This window comes from Eublepharis macularius, unplaced genomic scaffold (genome assembly GCF_028583425.1).
Source record: "Eublepharis macularius isolate TG4126 unplaced genomic scaffold, MPM_Emac_v1.0 Eublepharis_22, whole genome shotgun sequence".
Taxonomy (NCBI): domain Eukaryota; kingdom Metazoa; phylum Chordata; class Lepidosauria; order Squamata; family Eublepharidae; genus Eublepharis; species Eublepharis macularius.
The window spans coordinates 231,614-248,471 of NW_026559724.1; the positions used below are offsets into that span (position 1 = coordinate 231,614).

General features: G+C 45.6%; 1 long non-coding RNA gene across 1 annotated transcript; it reads left to right on the forward strand.

Moving 5' to 3' along the window:
- Nucleotides 1–1,148: 1,148 nt before the first annotated feature.
- LOC129346779 (uncharacterized) lies at nucleotides 1,149–14,702 on the forward strand. The gene is made up of 4 exons (XR_008598932.1): nucleotides 1,149–1,230; nucleotides 3,125–3,244; nucleotides 13,039–13,153; nucleotides 14,564–14,702. It is a non-coding gene; the product is annotated as an uncharacterized LOC129346779 (long non-coding RNA).
- The last annotated feature ends 2,156 nt before the right edge of the window (nucleotides 14,703–16,858 follow it).

Consider the following 16,858-nt stretch of genomic DNA (forward strand, 5'->3'; position numbering starts at 1 on the left):
ATTATATCAAGCTGCCTCCTCATTCAGCCATTAATGGAGGAAGAATTTCTTAGTGCTGCTTTTCTTCCAGAATGCTAGAACAGCAGAGAGTTTAAGTTCCCGTGTGTCCTTGCACACTAAAACTGTCCCTCCTACAATCCTGCCTGCAACAAGTTTGTAGTATGTCCAAAGCTCCTGTGTGTGGGGGGGGGGGGAGATTTGCAGCCTGGCAGAACTGAGGGAAGGACACTAACCACTGTACAACACTACCTTTCTGTTATGCCATGGGTGGAAAAGTTTTTTTGCATGCAGAATGCTAGTAGAACTGTGAGAGAATTTTCAACGTTTCCTTGGACAATAACCACTATACAACCCTGCCTCTTCATTAAGCCATGAGTGGAGGGAGAATTTATTAATGCAATAAGTTTTTATTATGTCCAAAGCCCCTGTGGGGGGGGGTGGCGATTTGCAGCCTGGCAGAACTGAGGAATGGGCACTAACTACTGTACCACACTGCCTCTCTGTCATGCCTTGAGTGGGAGAAGTCTTTTTGCAATGCTCTTTTTCATGCAGAATGCTAGTAGAGCAGTGAGAAAATGTTCAGTGTGTCCTATGACACTAACCACTATACCACCCTGCCTGTCCTCCATTGTCCCCGCCCCAACCTTGTCAGGTAGGTTAGGCTGAGATGGTGTGGCTGGCCCAGGAATTCCGCTTGGGAGTCCCAGATCCTAGCCTGACATGCTATTTAATGCCTCTTTGTAGTGTAAAGAAACATGATCAAAATGATGGACGTGACAGGGCTCCTTCAAAACATAGCAAATCTATTCCAGCATTCCCCCTTCCAGGGGAGGAAGGCACAGCACATACTCACACCCTCCACAGGCTTCTGGGCTTGTCTAAAAATGCCAGCGATGATCTCTGGAAGTTGAGGGCAGCAGTTCCTTCAGTCTTTTGAAACAGGGCCGTGGCAAGAAGCTAAAGAGCTTTCCCAGCCCTGCACCGCACTAAACTGTCCCTTTAATTCCTGAAGCAGCAGCTGCACGTGGTTTGAGCTTTTCTCTCTCCCTGCTAGTTGGTGGGCTTAGCAGGCCCCGCCCACATCTGGAGGCAGTTTGGTTCCTCTCAGGCTCCGTAGGAGAGGAGAGGCGGGGCCTGGGCTTTCTCTGGGACGTTTGTCTCCCTGCCTTAGAGCCGTTTGCCTTTTGAATGCGGTTTGAATTGCTGGGCTACATGTGAGCCTGTCTGGAGGTAGGAGCTCAAGCACAGGGTGTGCAGGGGCAGGGCTGGAGAGGGCAGGGGTCACTTGGGACCAGGAAGAGGGGCAATGGCAGACGGATCAGTGCTGGCTCTGCAGGCTTGGGGCATCTGAAAACTCACCCCCTGGCATGGGAAGCTTTTCTCCTGCCTTTGCCTCTCTCTCATCTGGAGTGGCTACAACAGGATGGGCACTGCTCTCTCGGCAGGCTTTGGGCATCTGAAAGCTCAGCCTCCCCCTGGCATGAGAAGCCGCTCCTTACATTTCTCATAGTAAGAGGGAGAAAGGCATGTTAAGATCCTCATGCCTGCTTTCTCCTGCTCAGTTTCTCTTTTTGTGGGGCTTTACATTGTAATGTTTTCATAATCTAATACTAACTGTGTCCAATGGAGGGGGGGTGTCTCCTATTGCAGGCTGGTTTTTGCTGAAAATTGAAAAGGGGCTGATTTAAGTACATGTTCAGAGATTGCCATGTGCACAGATTGTAATGGCTTTGTTTATTAAATCTCCTAGCCACCCTCACCCCAGGTCCTTTTCCTTTGAAAAAACCTTTTGTTGTGCAGCCAAGATCTTTATTTCTGAACCAGAGGAAAATAGCGTTGGAAACTTATCATGCGGCATGGCATGGTGGCAACTCACCTCCTTGCATTTTTCTCAGGAATGAATCTCTCTCTCCCTCCCTCCCTCCCTCCCTCTCTCTCGGCACCTCCCCATACCTCATACCGGCAGTTTCAAAGGTATTAATTTTGAAGCCAGAGACTGGCCCCCTGCAAAGAGTCTTTCGTTTTCTACACAACTCTATTCCTTTGCCTTCTTTTGTCTCCCCACTCTCACAGTCTCAGATGCCATTTCTACATGTACCTTTTTAAGCAGATTGTCCCATTTCGCTTACATTGGCAGAGAATCTATAGGAGGATATGACTCTGTCTTTAAAGGTCCTGCTTATTTTAAAATAAGCTTTACACTTGAGATCATTCCGAAGGCATTGGGGGAACATGTGAATATCACATGGGGTCACAATATTTAATAGTAAAGTGGCCGAGCCATGCGGGTAGCTTTGAGATCAGCCCGTGACTGTCCTCATGCACAGTCAACTCCTCATGCACAGTCAACTAGCCTGCAGTCCTTGTACAGCAATCCTTTCTTATAGCTTTATTTCATTTATACCCTGCCTTCCTCCCCAAGGTGTTCTTGTTGACTCTTGTTTTATCCTCACAGCAACCCTGTGAGGCAGGTTAAGCTGAGAGTGTGCCAGGCCCAAAGTCATTCAGAAAGCTTCCATGGTAGAGAGAAGATTCAAACTTGGGTCTCTCAGATCCTGTAAACGCTCTACCCCACTGGGTCTCCCGTTCTCCTGGCTTTCCACAAACTGTACGAAAGTGAATTATCTAGGAGGAGGGTTTTTCTGTGGCTATGAAGGCTGTAATGTACCCAAACGGTTCTGAGAGATACTTTGGAAAAAGGATAGGGACCGTAGACTAAAGTGCTATCCCTTGCTCTCTCTCAGAGTTGAATGGGTGTTATAAGGGATGACAGGGAAAGCAAGGAAGCCGGGAGGCATAGAAAAGAATGTCTGTTCCTTTTTAGTTTTAAGGTCATTTCTAGAGCCTTGGTGCTACTAAGGTCCAGTCTTTACTCTCAATCCCTCCACCCTCGAGTGAGGTCAAGATCTGGGCGGGACAGGCCATTTGTCTCCTATTTCCACCTCCTCCCCAGTTTCTCTTGCTAGATAATTGAAAGGATGCTGGAGTTACTCAGTCTCTCAAGAACAGGCCTTTCTCCGTGAAATACAGATGATGTTCTTCTTTCTGTTTCCACTTTTTTGCTTGGAAGTGAACTTTGAAACTGTCTACTGCCACATAAATATTTTCATTTTAAAACTTCCAGATGGATCAGAAGAAAGAAGCTCTTGCTGTACAAGAAAAGCCTGACCTTGAAAAGAAGAGAAGAGAAGGGAAGCGGAAGCCTTGCTTCAAAGCATGGCTTTAACTCCTGCTGCTCCTACGGGTAAGAATTACAATGAACACATATCCCATAAACGTCCCTCACCCATGCACAAGTGAACCTTGAAAGTTGGGTTGTTAATTCATGCTTATTTGATATTTGTTCATAATTGATTCAACTTATCCAGCATAACTTTTCAGAATGTACTTCTAAGTTGTGCTTTAAATTTGCAGTAGATGAAATGCAGATTGTACCGTTGATCTGTAATGTTTGTTTTATTTGAGTTATTGTGTGCTCGTTTTCATGCAGAATGCTCGTAGAACAGGGAGAAAATTTTCAGTGTATCCTTGGACACTAAGCACTATAACCACTAGCCAGTTTACGACACTGCCTCTCTGTTATGCCATGAGCAGGAGAAGCCTTTTTGCAATGCTCTTTTTCATGCAGAATGCTAGTAGAGCAGTGAGAGCATGTTCAGTGTGTCCTTGGACACTATCCGTTATACCACCCAGCCTCTTCATTAAGCCATGAGTGGAGGGACCGTTTGTTAATGCTGCTTTTTTTGAATGGTCATAGATGCAGTTAGCCGTGTTAGTCTGTGGTAGCAAAATCAAAAAGAGTCCAGTAGCACCTTTAAGACTAATCAATTTTATTGTGGCATAAGCTACAATATACCTGATACCTGACGAAGAAAACTTGATATTCGAAAGCTTATGCTACAATAAAATTGGTTAGTCTTAAAGGTGCTACTGGACTCTTTTTGATTTTGCTTTTCTTGAAGAATGCCTGAACAGCATTGAGAAGTTCCCATGTGTCTTTACACACCAAAACTGTCCCTCCTACAATCCTGCCTGTAATTTTGTGTGTGGGGGGGGGGGGAGACTGGCAGCCTTGCAGAAATGAGGGAAGGACAGTAACCACTTGCAACACTGCCTCTCTGTTATGCCGTGAGTGGGAAAAGACTTTTTGCAGTGCTCTTTTTCATGCAGAATTCTAGGACAACAGTGAGATAGTTTTCAGTGTGTCCTTGGACACTAACCACTGTACCATCCTGCCCCTTCATTAATCTATGACTGGAGGGAGCATTTAATTATGCTTCTCTTGGAGAATGCTGGAGCAGCAGTGAGTTAAGTTTCAGTTTGTCTTTGGACACTAACCATTATACCACCCGGCCTTTTCATTAAGCCATGAGTGGAGGGAGCGTTTATTGATGCTGCTTTTCTTACTGAATGCTAGAACATCAGTGAGTTAAGTTCCCGTGTGTCCTTGCACGCTAAAACTGTCCCTCCTACAATCCTGCCTGCAATAAGTTTTTAGTGCATCCACTTCCCCTATTGGTGGTGGTGGGGGGAGATTTGTAGCCTGGCAGTACTGAGGGAAGGGCACTAACCACTGTACCACACTGCCTCTCTGTTATGCCATGAGTGGGAGAAGCCTTTTTGCAATGCTTCTTTTTCAAGCAGAATGCTGGTAGAGCAGTGAGAATATGTTCAGTGTGTCCTTGGGCACTAACCACTATACCGCCCTGCCTCTTCTTTAAGCCATGAGTGGAGGGAGGGTTTATTAATGCTGCTTTTCTTGCAGATTGCTAGAGCAGCAGCGAGTTAACTTTAAGTTCACCGACGTTCAAGATCTTTTTCCACCTGCAGCACCTCTAGTGTCATCTATCTCCTGATATGTGACTGCGACCAATTTTATGTTGGCTGCACCACATGCCCCCTGCGATTACGCATCCAGGAACATACCTCTAGATGTAGAGCTCAGAATATGGCATAACAGGGGCAGTGTGGCTCATTGGTTAGTGTCCTTTCCTCAGTTCTGCAAGGGTGTGAATCTCTGCGGCCCCACACAGGGGCTTTGGACATGCTGAAAACTTACTGCAGGCAGGATTGTGGGAGGGACAGTGAGGGAAGGACACTAACCACTGTACCACACTGCCTGTCTCTTATGCCATGAGCGGGAGAAGCCTTTTTGCAATGCTTCTTTTTCATGCTGAATGCTAGTAGAGCAGTGAGAGACAGTTTTAGTGTGCAGGGGCACACTGAAACTTATCTCACTGCTGCTCTAGCAATCTGTAAGAGAGGCAGCATTAATCAGTGCTCCCTCCACTCATGAGTATGCCTTTGGACACCCTCCGAACTTATTGCAGGCCCAACTTTGTGAAGAGGCAGGGTGGTATATTGGTTAGTGTCCAAGGAGACACTGAACACTCTCTCACTGCTCTACTAGCATTCTGCATTAGTGTCTGTCCTGGGACACTAATATACCACACTTCTTCTTCATGCAGCCATGAGTGGAGGGAGCATTTACTAATGCTGCTTTTCTTCATCCCCTACTGGGGGGGTGGGTAATTGCAGCCTGGCAGGACTGAGGAAGGACACCAACCACTGTACTACACTGCCTCTCTGTCATGCTATGAGCAGGAGAAGTCTATTTGGAAAGCTTTTTCATTAAGAATGCTAGTAGAAAAGTGAGAAATTTTGAAAGTGTCCTTGAACACCAACCATTATACCACCCTGCCTCTTCATTAAGCCATAAACAGTGCCTCTCTGTTACACCACGCGTGGGGGAAGCCCTTTTGCGGTGATCTTTTTCATGCTGAATGCTAGTAGAGCAGTGAGAAAATTTTGAATGCGTCTTTGGACGCTAACCATTATACAACCCTGCCTCCTCATTAAGCCATGAGTGGAGGGAGCGTTTATTTGTGTTGCTTTTCTTGCAGAATGTTAGAGCAGCAGTGAGTTAAGGTTCTGTGTGTTCTTGCGCACTAAAACTGTCCCTCCTACAATCCTGCCTGCAACAAGTTCTGAGTATATTCAAAGTCACTGTGTGTGGGGGGGCCGGCAGAGATTTACACCCTTGCAGAACTGAGGGAAGGACACTAACCAATGTAGCGCACTGGCTCTCTGTTATGCTATGCGTGGAAGAAGCCCTTTTGCAATGCTTCCTTTTCATGCAGAATGCTAGTAGAACAGTGAGAATTTTCAGCGTGTCCTTGGGCACTAACCACTAGACCACCCTGCCTCGTCTTTAAGCCATGAGTGGAGGGAGCATTTATAAATGCTGCTTTTCTTTCAGAATGCTAGAGCAGCAGTGAGTTAAGGTTCCTTGTGTCCTTGCAAACTAAAACTTTCCCCCCTAAAATCCTGCCTTCAGTATGTTTTTAGTGTGTGCAAATCCCCTATGTGTGGGGGGGGGATAATTGCAGCCTGGCAGGACTGAGGGAAGGACACTAACCACTGTAGCACAGTGCCTCTCTGTTACACCACGCGTGGGGGAAGCCCTTTTGCAGTGATCTTTTTCATGCTGAATGCTAGTAGAGCAGTGAGAAAATTTTGAATGCGTCTTTGGACGCTAACCATTATACAACCCTGCCTCCTCATTAAGCCATGAGTGGAGGGAGCGTTTATTTGTGTTGCTTTTCTTCCAGAATGCTAGAACAGCAGAGAGTTAAGTTCCCGTGTGTCCTTGCACACTAAAACTGTCCCTCCTACAATCCTGCCTGCAACAAGTTTGTAGTATGTCCACTTCCCCTATTGGTGGTGGTGGGGGGCGATTTGTAGCCTGGCAGTACTGAGGGAAGGACACTAACCACTGTACCACACTGCCTCTCTGTTATGCCATGAGTGGGAGAAGCCTTTGTGCAATGTTCTTTTTCAAGCAGAATGCTGGTAGAACAGTGAGAATTTTCAGTGTGTCCTTGGACACTAACCACTATACCGCCCTGCCTCTTCTTTAAGCCATGAGTGGAGGGAGCATTTATAAATGCTGCTTTTTTGGCAGATTGTTAGAGCAGCAGTGAGTAAAGTTTAAGTTCACCGATGTTCTAGAATTCTGCAAGAAAAGCAGCATTAATAAATGCTCCCTCCACTCAGGGCTCCATGAGGAGGCAGTGTGGTATAGTGGTTAGTGTCCAAGGTGACACTGAACATTTTCTCACTGCTCTACTAGCATTCTGCATGAAAAAGAGCATCGCAAAAAGGCTTTTCGCGCTCAGGGCATAACAGAGAGGCAGTGTAGTACAGTGGTTAGTGTCCTTCCCTCAGTTCTGCCACGGTGCAATTCTCTCCCCCTCCATAGGGGCTTTGGAGATACTCACTGCAGCTCTAGCATTCTGCAAGCAAAGTAGTATTAATAAATGCTCACTCTACTGATGGCTTGGTGAAGAGGCAGGGTGGTATAATGGTTAGTGTCCAAGGACAGAGTGAAAATTTTCTCACTCCTCTACTAGCTTTCTGCATGAAAAAGAACATTGCAAAAAGGCTTCTCCTGCTCATAGTATAACAGGGGCAGTGTGGTTCATTGGTTAGTGTCCTTTCCTCAGTTCTGCAAGGGTGTGAATCTCTACGGCCCCACACAGGGGCTTTGGACATACTGAAAACTTACTGCAGGCAGGATTGTAGGAGGGACAGTGAGGGAAGGATACTAACCACTGTACCACACTGCCTCTCTCTCATGCCATGAGCGGGAGAAGCCTTTTTGCAATGCTTCTTTTTCATGCTGAATGCTAGTAGAGCAGTGAGAGACAGTTTTAGTGTGCAGGGGCACACTGAAACTTATCTCACTGCTGCTCTAGCAATCTGTAAGAGAGGCAGCATTAATCGGTGCTCCCTCCACTCATGAGTATGCCTTTGGACGCACTCAGAACTTATTGCAGGCAAAACTTTGTGAAGAGGCAGGTTAGTGTCCAGGGAGACACTGAACACTCTCTCACTGCTCTATTAGCATTCTGCGCGAAAAAGAGCATTGCAAAAAGACTCATGGCATAACAGAGAGGCAGTGTAGTACAGTGGTTAGTGTCCTTCCCTCAGTTCTGCCACGGTGCAATTCTCTCCCCTCCCATAGTGGGTTTGGACATACTGAAAACTTACTGCAGGCAGGATTGTGGGAGGGACAGTGAGGGAAGGACACTAACCACTGTACCACACTGCCTGTCACTTATGCCATGAGCGGGAGAAGCCTTTTTGCAATGCTTCTTTTTCATGCTGAATGCTAGTAGAGCAGTGAGAGACAGTTTTAGTGTGCAGGGGCACACTGAAACTTATCTCACTGCTGCTCTAGCAATCTGTAAGAGAGGCAGCATTAATCAGTGCTCCCTCCACTCATGAGTATGCCTTTGGACGCACTCAGAACTTATTGCAGGCAAAACTTTGTGAAGAGGCAGGTTAGTGTCCAGGGAGACACTGAACACTCTCTCACTGCTCTATTAGCATTCTGCGCGAAAAAGAGCATTGCAAAAAGACTCATGGCATAACAGAGAGGCAGTGTAGTACAGTGGTTAGTGTCCTTCCCTCAGTTCTGCCACGGTGCAATTCTCTCCCCTCCCATAGTGGGTTTGGACATACTGAAAACTTACTGCAGGCAGGATTGTGGGAGGGACAGTGAGGGAAGGACACTAACCACTGTACCACACTGCCTGTCTCTTATGCCATGAGCGGGAGAAGCCTTTTTGCAATGCTTCTTTTTCATGCTGAATGCTAGTAGAGCCGTGAGAGACAGTTTTAGTGTGCAGGGGCACACTGAAACTTATCTCACTGCTGCTCTAGCAATCTGTAAGAGAGGCAGCATTAATCGGTGCTCCCTCCACTCATGAGTATGCCTTTGGACGCACTCAGAACTTATTGCAGGCAAAACTTTGTGAAGAGGCAGGTTAGTGTCCAGGGAGACACTGAACACTCTCTCACTGCTCTATTAGCATTCTGCGCGAAAAAGAGCATTGCAAAAAGACTCATGGCATAACAGAGAGGCAGTGTAGTACAGTGGTTAGTGTCCTTCCCTCAGTTCTGCCACGGTGCAATTCTCTCCCCTCCCATAGTGGGTTTGGACATACTGAAAACTTACTGCAGGCAGGATTGTGGGAGGGACAGTGAGGGAAGGACACTAACCACTGTACCACACTGCCTGTCTCTTATGCCATGAGCCGGAGAAGCCTTTTTGCAATGCTTCTTTTTCATGCTGAATGCTAGTAGAGCCGTGAGAGACAGTTTTAGTGTGCAGGGGCACACTGAAACTTATCTCACTGCTGCTCTAGCAATCTGTAAGAGAGGCAGCATTAATCGGTGCTCCCTCCACTCATGAGTATGCCTTTGGACGCACTCAGAACTTATTGCAGGCAAAACTTTGTGAAGAGGCAGGTTAGTGTCCAGGGAGACACTGAACACTCTCTCACTGCTCTATTAGCATTCTGCGCGAAAAAGAGCATTGCAAAAAGACTCATGGCATAACAGAGAGGCAGTGTAGTACAGTGGTTAGTGTCCTTCCCTCAGTTCTGCCACGGTGCAATTCTCTCCCCTCCCATAATGGGTTTGGACATACTGAAAACTTACTGCAGGCAGGATTGTGGGAGGGACAGTGAGGGAAGGACACTAACCACTGTACCACACTGCCTGTCTCTTATGCCATGAGCGGGAGAAGCCTTTTTGCAATGCTTCTTTTTCATGCTGAATGCTAGTAGAGCAGTGAGAGACAGTTTTAGTGTGCAGGGGCACACTGAAACTTATCTCACTGCTGCTCTAGCAATCTGTAAGAGAGGCAGCATTAATCAGTGCTCCCTCCACTCATGAATATGCCTTTTTACACACTGAGAACATATTGCAGGCAAAACTTTGTGAAGAGGCAGGTTAGTGTCCAGGGAGACACTGAACACTCTCTCACTGCTCTATTAGCATTCTGCGCGAAAAGGAGCATTGCAAAAAGACTCATGGCATAACAGAGAGGCAGTGTAGTACAGTGGTTAGTGTCCTTCCCTCAGTTCTGCCAAGGTGCAATTCTCTCCCCTCCCATAGTGGGTTTGGACATACTGAAAACTTACTGCAGGCAGGATTGTGGGAGGGACAGTGAGGGAAGGACACTAACCACTGTACCACACTGCCTGTCTCTTATGCCATGAGCGGGAGAAGCCTTTTTGCAATGCTTCTTTTTCATGCTGAATGCTAGTAGAGCCGTGAGAGACAGTTTTAGTGTGCAGGGGCACACTGAAACTTATCTCACTGCTGCTCTAGCAATCTGTAAGAGAGGCAGCATTAATCGGTGCTCCCTCCACTCATGAGTATGCCTTTGGACGCACTCAGAACTTATTGCAGGCAAAACTTTGTGAAGAGGCAGGTTAGTGTCCAGGGAGACACTGAACACTCTCTCACTGCTCTATTAGCATTCTGCGCGAAAAAGAGCATTGCAAAAAGACTCATGGCATAACAGAGAGGCAGTGTAGTACAGTGGTTAGTGTCCTTCCCTCAGTTCTGCCACGGTGCAATTCTCTCCCCTCCCATAGTGGGTTTGGACATACTGAAAACTTACTGCAGGCAGGATTGTGGGAGGGACAGTGAGGGAAGGACACTAACCACTGTACCACACTGCCTGTCTCTTATGCCATGAGCGGGAGAAGCCTTTTTGCAATGCTTCTTTTTCATGCTGAATGCTAGTAGAGCAGTGAGAGACAGTTTTAGTGTGCAGGGGCACACTGAAACTTATCTCACTGCTGCTCTAGCAATCTGTAAGAGAGGCAGCATTAATCGGTGCTCCCTCCACTCATGAGTATGCCTTTGGACGCACTCAGAACTTATTGCAGGCAAAACTTTGTGAAGAGGCAGGTTAGTGTCCAGGGAGACACTGAACACTCTCTCACTGCTCTATTAGCATTCTGCGCGAAAAAGAGCATTGCAAAAAGACTCATGGCATAACAGAGAGGCAGTGTAGTACAGTGGTTAGTGTCCTTCCCTCAGTTCTGCCACGGTGCAATTCTCTCCCCTCCCATAGGGGGTTTGGACATACTGAAAACTTACTGCAGGCAGGATTGTGGGAGGGACAGTGAGGGAAGGACACTAACCACTGTACCACACTGCCTGTCTCTTATGCCATGAGCGGGAGAAGACTTTTTGCAATGCTTCTTTTTCATGCTGAATGCTAGTAGAGCCGTGAGAGACAGTTTTAGTGTGCAGGGGCACACTGAAACTTATCTCACTGCTGCTCTAGCAATCTGTAAGAGAGGCAGCATTAATCGGTGCTCCCTCCACTCATGAGTATGCCTTTGGACGCACTCAGAACTTATTGCAGGCAAAACTTTGTGAAGAGGCAGGTTAGTGTCCAGGGAGACACTGAACACTCTCTCACTGCTCTATTAGCATTCTGCGCGAAAAAGAGCATTGCAAAAAGACTCATGGCATAACAGAGAGGCAGTGTAGTACAGTGGTTAGTGTCCTTCCCTCAGTTCTGCCACGGTGCAATTCTCTCCCCTCCCATAATGGGTTTGGACATACTGAAAACTTACTGCAGGCAGGATTGTGGGAGGGACAGTGAGGGAAGGACACTAACCACTGTACCACACTGCCTGTCTCTTATGCCATGAGCGGGAGAAGCCTTTTTGCAATGCTTCTTTTTCATGCTGAATGCTAGTAGAGCAGTGAGAGACAGTTTTAGTGTGCAGGGGCACACTGAAACTTATCTCACTGCTGCTCTAGCAATCTGTAAGAGAGGCAGCATTAATCAGTGCTCCCTCCACTCATGAATATGCCTTTTTACACACTGAGAACATATTGCAGGCAAAACTTTGTGAAGAGGCAGGTTAGTGTCCAGGGAGACACTGAACACTCTCTCACTGCTCTATTAGCATTCTGCGCGAAAAGGAGCATTGCAAAAAGACTCATGGCATAACAGAGAGGCAGTGTAGTACAGTGGTTAGTGTCCTTCCCTCAGTTCTGCCAAGGTGCAATTCTCTCCCCTCCCATAGTGGGTTTGGACATACTGAAAACTTACTGCAGGCAGGATTGTGGGAGGGACAGTGAGGGATGGACACTAACCACTGTACCACACTGCCTCTCTCTTATGCCATGAGCCGGAGAAGCCTTTTTGCAATGCTTCTTTTTCATGCTGAATGCTAGTAGAGCAGTGAGAGACAGTTTTCGTGTGCAGGGACACCCTGAAACTTATCTCACTGCTGCTCTAGCAATCTGTAAGAGAGGCAGCATTAATCAGTGCTCCCTCCACTCATGAGTATGCCTTTGGACGCACTCAGAACTTATTGCAGGCAAAACTTTGTGAAGAGGCAGGTTAGTGTCCAGGGAGACACTGAACACTCTCTCACTGCTCTACTAGCATTCTGCATTAGTGTCTGTCCTGGGACACTAATATACCACACTTCTTCTTCACGCAGGCATGAGTGCTAGAACAGCAGTGAGTTAAGGTACCTTGTTTCCTTGCAAACTAAAACTTTCTCCCCTAAAATCCTGCCTTCAATATGTTTTTAGTGTGTGCACATCCCCTGTGTGTGTGTGCGGGGGGGGGGGATAAATGCAGCCTGGCAGGACTGAGGGAACGACACTAACCACTGTACGACACTGACTCTCTGTTATGCCATGAGCAGGAAAATTCTTTTTGTAATGCTCTTTTTCATGCAGAACACTGAGAAAATTTTCAATGTGTCCTTGGACGCTAACCATTATATCAAGCTGCCTCCTCATTCAGCCATTAATGGAGGAAGCATTTCTTAGTGCTGCTTTTCTTCCAGAATGCTAGAACAGCAGAGAGTTTAAGTTCCCGTGTGTCCTTGCACACTAAAACTGTCCCTCCTACAATCCTGCCTGCAACAAGTTTGTAGTATGTCCAAAGCTCCTGTGTGTGGGGGTGGGGGAAGATTTGCAGCCTGGCAGAACTGAGGGAAAGACACTAACAACTGTACAACACTACCTTGCGGTTATGCCATGGGTGGAAATTGTCCCCACACCAACCTTGTCAGGTAGGTTAGGTTTTCGCGAATCACAGTTCTCGTCAGATGCATCTAACATGGCTGGATCTATTTTTACTCAGGAGAGAGATTGAAACTATCTGCTGCCACATAAATATTTTCATTTTAAAACTTGCAGATGGATCAGAGGAAAGAAGCTCTTGCTGTACAAGAAAAGCCTGACCTTGAAAAGAAGAGAAGGGAAGCAGAAGCCTTGCTTCAAAGCATGGCTTTAACTCCTGCTGCTCCTATGGGTAAGAATAACAATACACACACATCCCGTAGATGTCCCTCCCCCGTGCACAAGTGTACCTTGAAAGTTCATGCTTGTATTTGTTATTTGTTCATAATTGCTGCAACTTATCCCACATAACTTTTCAGAATGTACTGCTATGTTGGAGTTTAAATTTGCAATAGATTAATAACAGATTGTGCAGTTGATGCATAATGTTTGTTTTATTTGAGTTATCATCTGGTCAGTGTTTAAAGGTTTATCTATGGAAAACTTCATGCACTTCAGTATTACATGTGTTAAGCAAATAAAAGCAGGAATCTTTAAGGTAAAATTGAAAGAGAATCTCATGGTTAGCAGCTAACTGTTGCCATTCTTTTTCTTTACTAAGCGTCTTCTAGACAAGTAATTGAATACCTTAAAAGGGTAATCGAGCAGATGTAACCTAGACGTAGGAACGCTTCAGTTCTTCCTGAACTGAAAATATATTTTAGCTGAAATTTAGACATTAATGTTCTGTATGCTATAAGGCATCGAAGGTAATATTTCCAAAACACCTGGAGTAACTTTTGCATTGACATACAGTTAAGCTCCTGAAAATTCAGACTGTTTCTTGCCAAGGCCTATAGCCAGCCTTATTTTTAAAGGGGGAGTCGCCCAAGAGGGGCATCACAGAATTGTGAGTGACTCCCTAAAGGCCTGTTTCAGGTGGATGGATACCTGCGTTGGTCTGTAGCAGAAGAGCAAGATGTGGGAACTTGTGATTCTTTTTCTGATTTTTCAGGCTTGGCCAACTTTTTAACTACCCAAAATAAAGGTGTGCCTTAAAGTGGACAACGAAAAAGACAACTTACTTTACTGCTTTAAGAAAATAAGAATACCAGACAGAGGGTACCATAATTAGAAGACTGGTGAAGAGTAAACAGCATAAAGAGAATTCAACAGTTACATCTTTTACTAAAAATAAAGCTGAATTGTTCTTGTTCATGAGATCCTTTATTGGCACGTAAAAAAATTTAAATACAGAGACTCCATACAAAATGAAATTAAAATACAGATAAGAGCAGGGCAACAGTGCAGCAAAAGCAGTGCAGAATATCACTTGTCTGGGCGTATAGCCATGGCACTGTAGAGGAACTTAGGTACCATTTCCGTTATTTTCCCATCTGGATTATCAAGCAGGAACCGAATATTAAAATCATCAGAAAACTCTGAAAGTTGCGCTAATAAAGGATGTAGAAGATCCCGGTGTAGGATCTTCTGATTGAACATGAGAAAGGCTTCTGTTTTTCTCAGAAGCTTGCACACAATGTGGTATCTTTTTTAGTTATAAAAAGATAAATACGAAACACTCTTTGGTGTTTGATCGCGATCCTGGTCTAGTATAGGTATAAGCAAGTTTTGTTTTCTTTCCTTGAAACTTCTCTGACAGGATCCTGCAGGTGAGAAGAGGACTGTGTACGGCAGCGCATCTTCTTTGTGTCACCAGCTTGTTTGACACCAGAGCGTGTGGCATTTGAAGTCTGAACTCAGCTACCCCCTGGAAACCGTGCCGTGAGATGTTTTCCACTCACCCCAATCCATTTTTTCAGCTACAGGAGGGTTGAAAGGACGCATGTTATGTAGTCCTTTTCATTGTTTCCAAGCCTACCAATTCTCGATACACTTCACTAAATTTTGCATTGGGCACCATTTCCAAGGAGCAAGGCAGCATGTAGACACTGTAGAGTGCCAGTGTAGTGTGGTGCTCAGAATATTGAGGAAGGCCCTGTGAAAGCAGGCTTAAATTTCTGCCCTGGCTGGCCTTGGACTCTCTCAGCCTAACCTTCCTCACAGGGATGTTTAGGTGACTAAAATATATTGTGCTTCCCTGCATTCCTTGGCCTTATGCTTACATGTCAGTACATTTATGTAGTACTCTATGTTTAATTACGATTCTCAGAAACCCAAAATTTCTGTGACGCCCTGACATCTACAACCTGACAAAGACTTCTGTTTTGTTTTTAAGAAATATAATAAATCATAGAGTGCCAGTGTAGTGCAGTGGTCAGAATACTGAGGAAGAATCTGGGAAAACAGGCTTAAATTCCTGCTCTGCCCTGGCTGATCTTGGACGGATCCCACTCTCGGCCTAACTTACCTCACAGGAATGATGTGATGATAAAAATATACTGTACTTCCCTGCATTTCCTGGCCTTACGCTAACATGTTTGTACATACGTGGTGCTCTTGTCATGTTGCTGTTCTCTGTTTTTTGTAAAATCTGTTCAATTGAATTCTAAGAATCAGCTTTCCTCTTTAAAGAGTGAGCTGGCCTTGACACGAAATGTGAACGAGTATGGAACGAGTATGTGAACAAGTCTCGCTACTGGCCTCAAACCCAGACTTTGCACGCTGGGTTTATAGTGGTCTTTCAGAGCACTAATTGAGTGATGTTGGCCTTTAAAACCAGGTTTCTCCTTGAGAAACAAGCATGTCTTGATAACGGTCAGCGGGATTGATTTGATGAAGAAAGCGCTTATTAAACGCTAAACATTTTGGCTTTAACTTAATCTCTTTCTCCACATAGAAACCACATCTGAGGGTGTGATATGCTCCAGAGCGACAGCAGCCTCGTCGTGTGATGCAGATTAGTCCAAGGCTTCACTTTATGCTTTCCACCGGCACAACATCTCCCGAGTGAAACAGGCGCAAGTAGCGTATAATGTGGATGGTGATCCTTCAGGCATTTCATTCTTGTCATTAGGACATCGAGCTCTAGTTACAGGGAGAAATTTAATGATGTTACTGTGCCACCGCAAATAAAACATACTCTCTATTGACACTCATGCTTCCTGTGTCCTTGACAGCAATGTCATGTGCAGAGATTGAGGAACAGACCACTTCTTTACCTCCTGGAAGGAAACTCTTCAGAAGTTTTGTCTTCCTGTGGTAAAGAAGCAGCAGCGCAAGAGAACGTATCCTATGGTGAAAGAAAGCCAGTTTGGTGTAGCAGTTAAGAGGGCGGGACTCTAATCTGGAGAACCGGGTTTGATTTTCCCACTTCTCCACTTGAAGCCAGTTGGGTGACTTTGGGTCAGTCAGTTAACAGGCACTCTCTCAGACCAATCCACCTCATAGGGTGATCATTGTGGGGATAAAGATAGAGTACTTTGTAAACCATTCCGAGTAGGCGATAAGGCATCCTAAAGGCAGTATATAAATCAAATGTTATTATTAAAGGGGACTGTATTTATGCAAGCAATGCTGAAGCACAATGCCAAGAAGATTCCAAACATAGAAGGCTGAGCTCGGTAAAGTTTTCCGCTCCGAGAGCAACGCAGAGTTAATCGGCAAACTACAAATCTTGGGCCTGCATTCAGTTCCTGCCACTGTTCGAGATCCCTCAATCAAAGTGGAAAGAGGAAGGGTGTTAAAGCCCACAATGACTAGGCAGTATCCATTTAAATCTTATCTGCAATTGTGAGCATCGTAACATAATTACTGAATAGTTTAAAAAACCAAATCCTGTTTTAGAATCCTAGTTGACTTAGGGCGACCCCTTGTAGGGTTTTTGTGGCAAGAGGCTAACGGAGGCGGCTTGCCATCTTCTGGTCTCCCATCCGATGACTTAACAAGATCAGCCTTGCTGAAGATTTGATATCTGACAAGATCAGATCTCAGAAGATAAACAGGGCTGACCTTATTTAGTCATTGGATAGGAAACCTCTTGTACTACATAAGTTTC